At 34.2% G+C, this 13943-nt stretch overlaps 1 long non-coding RNA gene across 1 annotated transcript; it reads left to right on the top strand.

Moving 5' to 3' along the window:
- Positions 1-12381: 12381 nt before the first annotated feature.
- On the top strand, positions 12382-13943 carry LOC128283541 (uncharacterized). The gene is made up of 3 exons (XR_008273905.1): positions 12382-12486; positions 12618-12680; positions 13865-13943. It is a non-coding gene; the product is annotated as an uncharacterized LOC128283541 (long non-coding RNA).

Genomic DNA, 13943 nt, shown 5'->3' with positions numbered 1-13943 from the left:
AGCGCGGAATCCCCATACACCTTTAGCACTCTAATCTTGCGTTCTATGGTTACGCGGACTCCCATGATGCACTCCTCCTATTCTGCCATGTTATTCGTACAGTCAAAATCCAACTTACTAGTGAATGGATAATGATCTCCATTTGGGGATACTAAGACGGCCTCGATTCCATTGCGTACAGCATTTGACGCCCCATCGAAATTCAATTTCCATGAAAGTTCTTTGAGAGCACCTTCTTCAGTGGTAGTAACACAAATTAGGTCTTTATTCGGAAAGTCGAAGTTCAAAGGCTCGTAGTCTTCCAAAGCTCTACTGGCTAGAAAATCTGCTATTGCACTTCCTTTTACCGCTTTTTGGTTCACGTAGACAATGTCGAATTTAGAAAGCAGAATCTGCCATCGGGCCATCCTTCCATTCAAAGCTGTTGACTCCATCATGTACTTCAAGGGGTCCAATTTTGATATGAGCTAAGTGGTGTGATACAACATATACTGCCTCAGCCTTCGGGTTGTCCAAATTAGGGCACAACACAACTTCTCTATCAGCGGGTATCTTGTCTCACATTCTGTGAACTTTTTACTAAGATAGTAAATGGCTTTTTCTTTCCTCCCCGACTCGTCATACTGACCCAATACGCATCCCATGGAATTCTCGAATACTGTCAAGTACAGTATCAACGGCTTATCGGGGTTAGGTGGCATCAGCACCAGGGCGTTGGATAAGTACTGTTTGACCTTGTCGAAAGTCCTTTAGCATTCTTCATCCCATTCATCTGGGTTATGTTTCTTGATGTGGCGAAAGACAGGGTCACATTTCTCAGTCAGTTGTGAAATGAACCGAGCAATGTAATTTAATCTTCCTAGAAAGCCTCGAACTTCTTTTTGAGTCCGCGGCGGGGATAGCTCTTGTATGGCTTTAACTTTGTCCAGATCAATCTCGATCCTTTTTTCACTAACCACGAATCCGAGCAACTTTCTAGACTTGGCTCCGAAGGTACATTTGGCGGGGTTGAGTTTTAGCTGAAACTTCCTCTACCTCAAGAACAATTTCCTCAGGACTTGTATGTGTTCCTTCTCTGTTCGAGACTTAGCGATCATATCATCGACATAAACCTCGATTTCTTTATGCATCATGTCGTGAAAAAGGGTTACCATGGCTCTTTGATAAGTTGCCCCCGCATTCTTCAGTCCAAACGGCATCACCTTGTAGCAGAACGTGCCCCACATGGTTACAAATGTGGTCTTTTCCATATCTCCAGGGTGCATCTTGATTTGGTTATATCCAGAAAAACCGTCCATGAATGAAAATAGTGAGTGTCTTGCCGTGTTGTCCACTAGGGTGTCGATATGAGGTAGTGGGAAATTGTCTTTTGGGCTGGCTTTATTCAAATCTCTGTAGTCCACACACATTCGCACTTTTCCATCTTTCTTAGGGACAGGGACGATGTTGGCTACCCATTCTGAGTATTTTACTACTTTCAGAAATCCAGCATCAAACTGCTTTCGAACCTCTTCCTTTATTTTTAGCAAGACATCGGGCCTCATTCTTTGGAGTTTTTACTGAACTGGCTTACACTCTTCTTTTATGGGAAGTTGGTGCACCATGATGTCAGTGTCCAACCCGGGCATATCTTGGTATGACCATGCGAAGGCATCTTTGAATTCTTGAAGTAATTCAATGAGGTCTCGCTTCATTTCCGCAGTGATACATGTTCCGATCTTCACCTCTTGTCCTTCTCCTAAGCTCACAATTTTGATTGGTTCTTTGTGAGGTAGGATTTGTTTCTCGTCTTTTTCTACCATCCTCAACAAATCAGGAGATAGGTTACAGCCTTGGTCATCTTCAAAATCCTGAGAATTATCCATACACACATCTTGCTCGAAAGGAAATTCTGAGTCGCTAGCAATGTCACTCGTATCATTAATATCTAGGGACCTCTTATGAGGACGAAGGCAGATACAAAGAATTAAAAAAATTCGAAACATTTATTTGCGTGATATGATTATGAATGACGAATGAAAGAATATTTAGAAGAATGTTTCAAGAATAAAAGAATTTGAAAGTAATCATTTGTATGGTTATGAATGGAATTGAAAGGACGAGATAACATTTGTTCAAAAATGATAATAACCGTGCATTTTATTAAAATATCGTTTTTAAACATCAGCCTATTTCACAAAAGATTCTTATCACTTCTAGGCCTAGAGCAATAAGTGTGTTTTGGACATTACTCTGAATCCGTTCTAAAAACTATAGGGATCTCTTCCGCAGTCCAGTTTTCCAGAACACTTCCAGGTGTGTAGGGGCCAATGTCTGATAAACTTTCTCTTCCAGTCTCCCTTTCGTACATGACGTTAATGTCTAAGCTTTCCAGTCTTTCTTCTATAGCTCCCGTCATTGGCGTGTCTCTCTCGGGATGAATGATTCCCCCAGACACAAATGTTTTCGATATATGGGGGAATATCATTGGTTCCCACTTGATTTCCTCCCCCGTTAATCGAGCTCTCCTTCTTTCTTGTTTCTTTTCCAGCTCCCTTCTCCTTTGTTTCGTATCCGGCTTAAATCCTAAGCCGAAGTGGTCTCTCTTGCCTTTCAGCATTGGCGTTTTAGTCCTTCCTTGTAGATGTCTCCCGAGTCCCTTTCCGGGTAGGGCCCCTTTTCCAATCGTCAACTGGAGGCTCATCCTCGTGGTTTTGGACAATTTCGACACCAGAATTTTGCTTCCCTTGGCGATGAACGTCGCGTTTACAAATTCCAAAGATCGAAATGAGCATTCGATTGCTTCCTCATCTGTCTCCAAATAGGGTGCATTATTGCTCACAGTTGCAATAATATCTTCTTCAGCCTTAATCGTTATCAACCTCCCCTCCGACACCAGCTTCAATTTTTGATGCAACGAGGGCCTCCCCAATAAGCAATTATATGAGGGCTTGATGTCCATTACAAGGAAATCCACCTCATATGTGTTTGGCCCAAATCTCAAGGGGTACCTCGATTCTGCCCATCACATTTCTCTCCGTGCCATCGAATGCCTTCACGATGTTCTGGTACTCCTTCATGTGAGAGCTGTCTATAGGTAATCTGTTCAGTATGGTCAATGGCAGGACGTTCAGGGCAGATCTATTGTCAATTAATACGCCTGGCAGCGTATACCCTTTACAGCGTGTGGTGATATGCAGAGCTTTAGTCGACCACATGCCCCCGGATGGTTTCTCATCGTCATTAAAGAAGATATAGTTATTGGCACTGATGTTGTTAACCAAGCGGTCCAACTTGTTAACGGAGATATCATTGGGAACATACGTTTCATTCAAGACCTTCATTAGCGCTGCGATGGACTTCTGAGCTCAGAAGTAAGGCCAACACCGAAATACAGGCTGGTTGTTTACATAGCTGTTCAACCACACTGTATTCGATATGCTTTAGGAATTTTAAAAACTCCTTGGCCTCGTCTTCATTAACTGGCTCATTAACAAGTTTGGTTGCTTTTCCCTTCATTTCCTCGACCACCTGGGCTTTTCTTTTTGTGGGTTGTTCCTCCTCCTTCACCGTATCGTAACGCCTCCTGCTACGTGTATAGGAACCTCTGTCTTGATCCCCTCTTGAAGTGCCAACCGGGCTCTCTTTTCTCGGCATCATCACACTGCAATCATAATTTCATGGGACCTTTCTGCTGTCTTTGTAAGGGAAGACTGCAGGTATTTAGATTATGACCCTCGGTGGCATTTGTACTCCAGCTTCATTATTTTTGGGTCTCGAAATGATCACCACGGGATAATTAGGTGTTTGATTCTGCGCCTTTGATTCTCCCTCGGATGCGCATACATTTCCCTCTATGGGGCTTTTAACTTCTTCATAGAATTCCATTTCTTTGTTATCTATCATGTTCTGCACGGGGGCCCTGAATTCCACACATTCTTAGATTTCATGCCCCACCTCGTCATGAAACTCACAGTAGTTTCTCTCTTCTTCGGGTTCTTCCCTTGGATCCAATGCTATCAATCCTCTCTTGGTCATCTCTTTCTATTCAAACCTAGTGCAGTTTTCACACGGCCAAGCACATGCCCGTGTGCTATAACCATGCTCTTCACACGGCTAAGACACACGCCCATGTCTCTGCCGGTGTGGTCATACTTGGGCATTCTGTTTTCATTATTTAAGATGTAGGAGACACACGGCCTAATCACATGCCCGTGTATAAGTCGTGTGTCTCACACGGTCTAATCACACGCCCGTGTGACAGGTTGTGTGGACTCAAAATGAACCTTATAACTCAAGTTTACCACCCTGCAAGCTTTAAATAACAAGTAACTTAAAAATCCAATCCAAAACATGATTAAACACATCTAATACACATTAAATCTCCATTATAACGATTTAACTCACTTAATTTCAATAACTATTTAACATAGAATTTCCAAACATTATACTTAAATACCATCCAAATCTATTCAAAATAAACTATATAAAAGACTATATTATAAACATAACTTTGCTTATATAGATTAACCTTTATCATTTTTACACTAGTAGCATTCATATTCAAAATAACTTCAAAAGACAACTTAGGTACATGTCATTTCTCAAGGTAAGATACATCACTAAGTATTGAGTTCGGGAGTTGGCTTGGATGCTAAGTTGTTAGTCGCTTTTGTACCTAACCTGCGCACGGAAACAAATCGTACGCTGAGTATTCACTCAGTGGTATTTCTATAAACCAACACTTAAACAATTATTAATATAAAATGTATTTAAGCTACTAATTTCAAATCTCATAGCACTAATTATTTTCAAGGTTATTTTTCAATGAAATGTTCATTTTAATTTAATACCAATCAATAACATTTGAATTCTATTACAGTAGCACATTGATTCAGTTGTCCAGTACAGTAATTTACCCCTATTAACATAACTCGGACCTTGGTGGATACACGAATCCAACTATCACAACAGTACGGCACATTGTGCCTCATCGGCTTTGCCGAAGTAAACAATAGCAGTATGGTACATAACACATTATCGGATTAAACCGAAGTAACAGAAACAATACGACACACAAAGTGCCTCATCGACACAAAGTCAAAGTAACAGTACAACACTATTAGTGTCTCATCGACTCAAGGTCGAAGTATCCCTGTACACTTCCAATCCTATGGCATGCCAATTATATCCAACCTAGTCCGATACTATTAATAGGGTATTTATTTCATTTTAAATTTTTAGATAACAATCAATATACATTTCATTTCAAATACTCACAACTCAATTCGATTCAATACAATAGTAATAATACTTACCTCTACACTACTTACCATATATATATAATAATTGCAATATTAATTATTAAGTTTGGTTTATAAAAATACAAACCGTAATTTTTCAAATTACTCCTCGTCAACCTTCTCTTTTCTTTTCTTTGTCGATGTCTCCGCTACTATGTTAGCTACGGAAATTAAAGAATTTATACTATTAATAGAATATCAATTCACAATAATAATTGAATTTCTGTTTGATTCATACCTTAATTTTCAATTTAATCTTAATTAACATATTTGCTTTTATCACTCAATTCATACTTCATTACTATTCAATTTCCTATCATATTCACCTTAAACATTAGATATCCATGGTAAAACCTAATTTCAAGTTTCTTTCAATTTAGTCCCTCAAACATAAAACTTATAGCTTCTTTTACAATTTAATCCCTTAATCAATTCTAACTTGATATTTATTCAATTAAATCCCTAATTCAACAATTTGTTCAACATAACCCATGTCTAAAAATCATCTAACTTTCAAAATTTCCACTTACATCAAGTAATATTTGTCTCTAGGACTCTAAAAACATCAAAATTATAAAGAAAGAGACTTAATTGACTTACCAATTTAAGCTTGAAGTTTCAAATCCCTATTTTTCCCTTTTTATTTTCTTTCTCTTTTTCTTTCCCCTATTTCGTTTTCACTTCCTATTCTTTTCTTTGTTTCTTTTATATATTATTATATTATTATATTATATGCTTAAGTATAAAGTATATATATATTATATATACACATGGATCAATATTTTTATACATTTGGCACTATTCCTTTTATGGTTTATTTACTAATTTAGTCCTTTCACTTTTCTTTAGTCTACAATTAAACTTTTACACTATATTCAATCTAATCCTTACACTAAATTAACTTTAATTCAAGTTAATTCACGTAGCTAAAATCTAATTAATCACTCAACTAACATTCGTAAATATTTCTAATAAATATTTACGAACCCGATTTTCTAAAATAATAAGCGAGAAACACAATTTTCGATACCCATAAATTTCGAGTCATTACAGCATAAATATCCCCTCCAGGCGAAAACACTTGGATCCTATGGGATGGATCGGGTCGGATCGACGGATCTTGCCCAAAACGATGCCGTTTTGGGGTTTATGGAACCAGGCCAAAACAACGTCGTTTCAATGGCCTATTTAAGTGAAAAATTAAAAAAAATTCATTTGTAGCTATTTGTAAAAAAAAATTACTTCTTCCCTTCTTTTCTCTCTAAAATAATACTCAGTCCGGCCTCCAAGTCCAGCGAACCACCCACGACAGCCACCGGTAGCTGAAAATCCCCAAAAAAAACACTTTTTAACCCCCTCTTTTCAAATAGAACGTAGATTCGGTGTTAAAACACGCAAAAGTGTCACCGTTTGACCAAAACCCTAGAGGGACGATTCGGTTTCTTGCTTTTTTATGCAGTTTTAGGCGAACCCCTAAGGATTCGACCGTCTTCTATGCCGGCGAAGGTCACCGACTATAGCGGCGAAAGGTAGAACGACAGGTGCATTCTTCTTTTTTATTCTATTATTTTTTATTTTGCTTTGAAAATAGATAAGTGGATTTTCAACTTATATTAAATTACAAAACATATATTAAATTTACAAGCGACGAAAGGTAGAAGTTTATTCCGAGACCATCAAGATAAGTGGATTACAGGTTATAGTTGGAATATAGGTGTGTGCTCAGCTTTTGATGCGAAACCTTAGGTAATTATGATGGGTTGGACATAACTTAGAAGAGAGGCATTAACTCTTTATGTAGCTTTATAGTTGTTGGTTCTATGATAGTTTTATGCAAGAGTAACCCTATTGGCCTAAGAATCCATGAGTTTCCTCCCAAATTGATTGCTCTGAAAGTTCTACAAGAGAGTGTTGGTATTCAACACAAGATTCTTCATAGCTAATTGTATTTAACTTCTTCATTCACCAATATATATATATATATATATATATATATATATATATATTTCTATAACTCCTATAGCTCACATCTTACAATTTAGGTTAGTCATATTATATCAAGAAACCATCATTTTATTTTTACATCGATGCTTTGCTAAATATATTTTAATTACATACATATAAATATATTTATATAAAAAAATTAATTATATTTAATAAGTTATATTTTATTTTTAAATGTAATTATAAAAATAAAATAATTAGAAATGAAAAACATTAAAATTTAATTTAAGTATTAAAATCTTGTACCAACATGTACAAACCAGTACACAACAAAATGATTGGTATCAATCAAAATTTACACAGAAATAGAAATTAGAATTTATTATTTCAATGTACTATTGAAATTTTAAAATTCTAACTGATATAGGTGATAATGATACGGAATTAACTTTCTTGATATCAATAGAGCTAAGGCTCATGAATGTTAAAAGATAAAAAACAAAATACTATCACCTTAAAAGTATTGAGTGCAATAATAATCGATAAAAATATAAGTTAAAATTTGATAAACAACGAGAATAATTGTCTCAAATTCAGAATATATATACCCTCGAATCAACGAATGATATTAAAAAAAAATGAAAGTAGTACGAATTCGTTGCTTCATAGCGTGGCCCGGAGCATGCTGGACTTAATTTTTTCGTATTCTTTTTTTCTAGTTTGGAGCAATCTTAATCAAATATTAGAGCAACTTCATCGAGATTGGTTGTTTTATAATTAAAAAACAACAGAAAAAGGAGCTTCCCAAACTTAATTAATTAAAGGTTAAATACTTAATATATTTATATTTGTTGTTAATTTTGTTCTTATAATTAAAGGTTAAATACTTAATATATTTATATTTTTTGTTAATTTTGTTCTTTTTTAAAATTAAATTTAACCCTTAAAAAAGTCAAATGATTTTTTAATGAAAATGTTCTCTAAAAGACTAATTTCTTTAACGATGCTAATGTGACAACTCACACGGCAATCTCTATACATCTTGTGCTAATATAGCACTATTTATTTTATATGTCACATCAACAAGTAATTTAAAATTATAAAAATTAAAAATTATTAACCAATGAGGTGAACAAAGAGAAGAAGATGTTGGTTTGACAAATAAGGAAAGAATGTGAAGGTTGGAAGAAAATTGTGGTTTTTGTGAAGAGAGATTAGGGATTCAATCACTATACGAAAATAGGGCTTTAGCGGCGTTTTTAGCGACGTTTCATCAAAAAACGCCACAAAAATTGTAAAACATAGAGCAATAGTGGCGTTTTACCAAAAACGCCGCTAAAAACAGATCAATAGCGGTGCTTTCGATAAAACGCCGCTAAAAACCAGAGCATTAGCGGCGCTTTCTGTAAAACGCTACTAAAAACCAGAGCATTAGCGGCGCTTTCAGTAAAACGCTGCTAAAAACCAGAACATTAGCGGCGCTTTCGGTAAAACACCGCTAAAAGTCATATAACCCCTAAAACCTTAAACCTCAAAAAATCATAAACACTAATCTATAACCCTTAAAACACTAAACCTACGAACCTTAAAAAACCCTAAACCCTAAACCTTAAACTATAACTCTTAAAACCTTAAACCCCAAAAAACATCATATGGATGTCGATGTGTATATACATTGATATTAATGTAAAAGCTTATATTCATAATAAATTATGGAAGCAATACTTAATATTGATTAAATTTATTTTTGGGTTTAGGGTTTAATATTTAAGGTTTAAGGTCTATGGTTTAGGGTTTTATGGTTTAAGTTTAATGGCCATGGGTATATAGTATGTTAATCTCAAGTGAATCATATTCAATAATTAAATCCTAAACCCTATAATTAATTATTGTTATCGATGATAGATATCTTGATTTTGATAAAAAATATTTTTATATATTAATAAGGTGTTATATTGTTTAATGGATTGAAGGGATATTTTGTGGAAAACGCTTTTAAATGATAAGTTTACCTTTAAATTTTATTAATAGTTTTTTGTTTATACTATTTTAATATTTATCGATCTTGACTAATTAAAATATATATTTATTTATCTGAACGAAAATCCTCTGCACTCATTTGTGTCTCCACATTTTTTAATTGTAACTCATTTTCTTTTTATAAAATAGTGAATTTTTCTTTATTCAGAAATCAATCTTTTTATTAAAAAGTTGCAACTCTTTTTTGTTTTTGTTTTTAAACAAGTGTTGTTTTAGTTCCAACTTGTTTTATAGAGTGTTTTTTATTCTTTTAAGGTTGATGGTTTATGTTTCATGATTTAGGGTTTGAAGACTATAATTAAGGGTTTAAGGTTTAGATAATCTCTTATATATTAAATAAAAAGCTTAAAATTTAATATTTAATATTTTAGTCCATATTTCAGTTAAAAAGTTCAATATTCAAAATTTAAAAAAATCTAAAAATGATAATCTCAAAGACAAAAATTTTGAAAGAAAAATTGAAAAAATATGTTAAAATGAAAAAAAATCAAAATTAAACAATAGTGACGTTTTTGGGTAAAACGCCACAAAAAATTGAACTATAGTGGCTTTTTAAGAAAAACACCGTAAAAAATTGAGCTATAGTGGCGTTTTTGGTAAAAACGCCACAAAAGACCAATATTTTTTAGCCCTTTTTCAAAATCCCGCTCACAATTTTTTGGTTACCCGCTTCTCATCTTCTTCTCATTTCCTTTTACTCTCAAAATTTGCCCCCAAATATCCCATTTCCAGCAACACCAATTCAATACACCTATACCAATCACACTTCTTGTTTTCTTTTCATTTCACTGCACTAAATTCACCCACCATAGCTACTCCTTTTCATTTTTGCTCTGAATTCACTTTCCCACTCTTTGATTTAGAGCTTTCAATCAAAATTGATCTAAGCATAAACACCCATCTGCGAATAGATCTGCTTGTTTATCGCCTCTTGCTTTCGTCTCTTGTCACCAGAAAAAACTATTCCTCATAGTCCAAAGCTTAACAACGGAGGTTCCTTGAGGTTTGAGTTCTTTTAAAAGCTATATTTAAAACCATTTTTTCAGTTTTATGTTGATTCTTCTTAAAGTTCCCAATTTGTTTTTTCAAGCATTTGATTTTTTTTAGTATTCATGATAGATTCCTTTTTTTTAATTCAACGATTTTGGGTTATTCTGGATCTGGGTTTTGGAAGTTTACTTGTTTCCTTTCAAAGAACAAAAAACGGGTTATTGTTTGTTTAGTGAGAAAGTTGAAGGGAAATTATGGGATCTCATGTTCTTTTTGGTAACTCTTGGTTTTAGTGATATGGTGGGTTTAGTGTATTTTTTTCAAAATCTCAGTTTTAAGTTTCTGAATCGTGAGATTTTAAGCATGTACTTGGTAAACAAACATAGCATTAGGGTTTTTTAAGTGTTTATTTGGGAACTTAAGGGATCTTTGTACTTACTTTGATTTGATTCTTTTCTTATGACATAGGATTTGAAGCTAATATCCGATGGAAGGAATCGGAGGGGACGGTGCATCGGTGGCATCACCGCTGCCTCAATAGGGACATGATGCTTGGAGGATGTATCAGTATTATCTAGATAAGTCGACTCCTCATACGACTTATAGGTGGATCGGAACCCTTGTTATAGTAGCTATCTATTGTTTGCGGGTCTATTACGTTCAAGGGTTTTATATAGTCGTGTGATTTACCTACTGAATTTGCTAATTGGGTTTTTGTCTCCTTTGGTTGATCCTGAACTCGAAGGTTCTGATGGACTTTTGTTGCCAACAAAAGGTTCAGACGAGTTCAAGCCGTTTATTTGTAGGCTACCCGAGTTTAAGTTCTGGTAATTGAAAATTTATCATTCGTCTTTCTTACTTGTAATGATGCGGTAATGGTTTGTTTTATGTGTTCTGTGCCTAAATCTTTTGTGATATTTTGGTTAAGTCAAAAGCATAGTCTGGTTTTCGTGATAGATGGAAACATACCTTTTGTTGTTTACCAAGAAAATATGTGTGAATATGTACATGTTTTTTGTCATTGATGATCATGAAACTTAAGGAATATTTATTGCGCTATTTAAGATTTCAACTAAATGGCATGCTTTACGCAATTACTATTTTTAAGGTAAAAGGACCATGAAAGTCCTTATACTAGAAGTTGGATTTCATTTTGGACCCTAGTATTTATGCTTTCTGTTTCTTATGTCAGCTGAGAAGCTTTGAGTATTGACCTTGATGGGTATCATTCCAAATTCTAATTTCGTGTTTTTGTTAAAAATGGAGATGAATGAGAATTTGCTACCTTTAATTTTACAGTTTGCTTGCATGAATGTTTAGCCTACCTATTCTTTTGAAATTTTATTCTAAGCTGAATAAGAAGATGTAACAATTGTGTCTGGGGAAATAATAGAAAGTTGGTTGTTTCAAGTGTACTTTTGTTCTTAATAGCAAATTTTGTTTCAAACTGAGTGATTATGTTGGGGTTAACAGCACAGTAAGAAAAATGAACTAATCTCTATGGAACTTTTCTTCTACTACAAGATGATGGCCAAGTTGATCGTTTGAAATTGGGACGAATTGTCTTCTGTGATGCCTCCAAACGTCAACTCATTAATCGGTTGATTTTTCATAGATTTCATCCTCTTCCTTTTTAAATATTTTAAACTCAACTTCATGTTTGGAATAGCTTAAAAGCTTTGTTTCTCTACTATTATACTTATCCGGTAGTCTATACTAGTCCTGGAGGTCAGAATTTTATCTCCAATTTGCAAGTTTTATAACAATTTTTAATGTAAAATTTGGTCTTTCTTTAGTTTGTTTTGTATGCATGATTTTGTCAATGTTGTAGCAAATTGATATCATGATCTCCTAGGAGGTTCCTTTTTAACGATTTAAAGGCTATTGGAAGTTATGTATGTCATTTACCTTGATTATGGATCATCTGTCATTTACCTTGCCTTGAAACTGCGGATTGTATTGATTCCTTAATTTGGTTAATTTTCTTTTCATAGGTTATTGGCTCCCTATATATCTTCTGGCATATTTTTAGAAATTTTCAAGCTTTGGATAAAAGGTCATAAGGTGATCGTTCTAGACATTCCGTTGTTCTAGCTATTCCAAGTAAAGCTTTTGATTTACCCTTTTTTTCATTTCTTTATTTTTGATTAATGATTCGGTGATTTGATTTTTTTTTTTGAATTTTTGCAGTCATTGATGGATTGAAGGAGAAATTCGCTGAGGCAACGAGGTGAAACAATGTTAAAGCTATTGTTCTTACGGCGAATCCCGAGTTTTTAATCGAATCATCATTTTATTGCATGTTGAGTCTTCGAATTTAGCTCGCTGACTTCTGTTTTTTTTTTGAATTGGTTGACGAAGGCAAGGGAGGAAGGTTTTCCGGTGGTTTTGATATCAATGTTTTCACGAAAGTTCGTGAAACCGGTATGAGTTTATTAGTTAGGCAATTTAATTTGAGTGTGACTTTAGTGATTATCGAGTAAATTACTTAAATTTAGTGAGGAGTGGAAATTTAGAATCTCTGATTGTGTATTTGATTGGTGGTTAAATAGGTGATGTGTCGGTCATGCATGATGTATCTGTTGATCTTGTCACTAATGCTGTAGAAGGTTCCTAATTCCTTTTCTTATGTTGATTTTTTTTTAAAAACTTTTGGCATTGCGTTAAACATATTTCTGCTACAGGTGTTTCTAGCCCACGGACTACAGCTTGAGAAAATAAACAAAGCTTTAATATTTGATTGTAAATTGTCTTGCAATGTTTAGATGTTTTGTTGTTTTTATTAATAAATAAGATGTTGTCTTTGGACTTGCTGTTAGTAAAAGACTTGTTGTATTTTATTTATATCTTTATATTTAATCTAATTTTTATTATTTATTAGTTTTGATTCTATATTTTTATTTTTATTTTAATATTTAATAACTTGAGTTCTAACTTTTGAATTTTAATTGTGTTATTAATTTATTATTTTAAATTCTAAATTTGAATTCATCAAATTTTATATTTAGTTTTAAAGTTAAAATTTTCATAGAAAATTTAATTTGATAATAAATTTTAATAGAAAATTTTTATATTTATATCATGGATATTATTCTCCTCAACATTTTGATAATGAATTTTAATTTTTCATGACCTTTATAATATTTTATAATATATTTTTTTTAAAATTTCATGACCTTTAGCGGCGTTTGTGGGAAAAGCGCCGCTAAAGGTCGCAACTTTTAGCGGCGTTTGTGGGAAAAGTGCCGCTAAAGGCCATGACCTTTAGCAGCTTTTGTGGGAAAAGCGCCGCTAAAGGCCATGACCTTTAGCGGCGTTTTTTAAAATAAACGCCGCAAACTTTTGTGGCGTCATCTATAGCGGCTTTTTTTTTGCGCTTGTAAAAACGCCGCAAATAGTTTTAGTGGCGCCTAAAAGTGCCGCTAAAGGCCTAAAAAAACGCCGCTAAAAGTCATTTTTGCTGTAGTGAATGTCTGTGAAAGTTGACTCGTACAAGTTGTTTACATGACCCTTTTATAGTGGGTGACAAACTTAGCTACGTATCTTAAGATTATTGACAAGGATGTTTGATTTGATACCTTTGTAGTGATAATGATGTGATGTCGTAGGATAAGATATGTTATGATACTGGTAATCAACTACTCTGGACCTCCACATAGTTCTCATATTGCCATAGCGGAGGTGCAT

This window comes from Gossypium arboreum, chromosome 11, assembly GCF_025698485.1.
Source record: "Gossypium arboreum isolate Shixiya-1 chromosome 11, ASM2569848v2, whole genome shotgun sequence".
Taxonomy (NCBI): Eukaryota; Viridiplantae; Streptophyta; class Magnoliopsida; order Malvales; family Malvaceae; genus Gossypium; species Gossypium arboreum.
The sequence above is the reverse complement of the archived record's forward strand: the minus strand, read 5'-3'. Positions and strand labels throughout refer to the sequence as shown.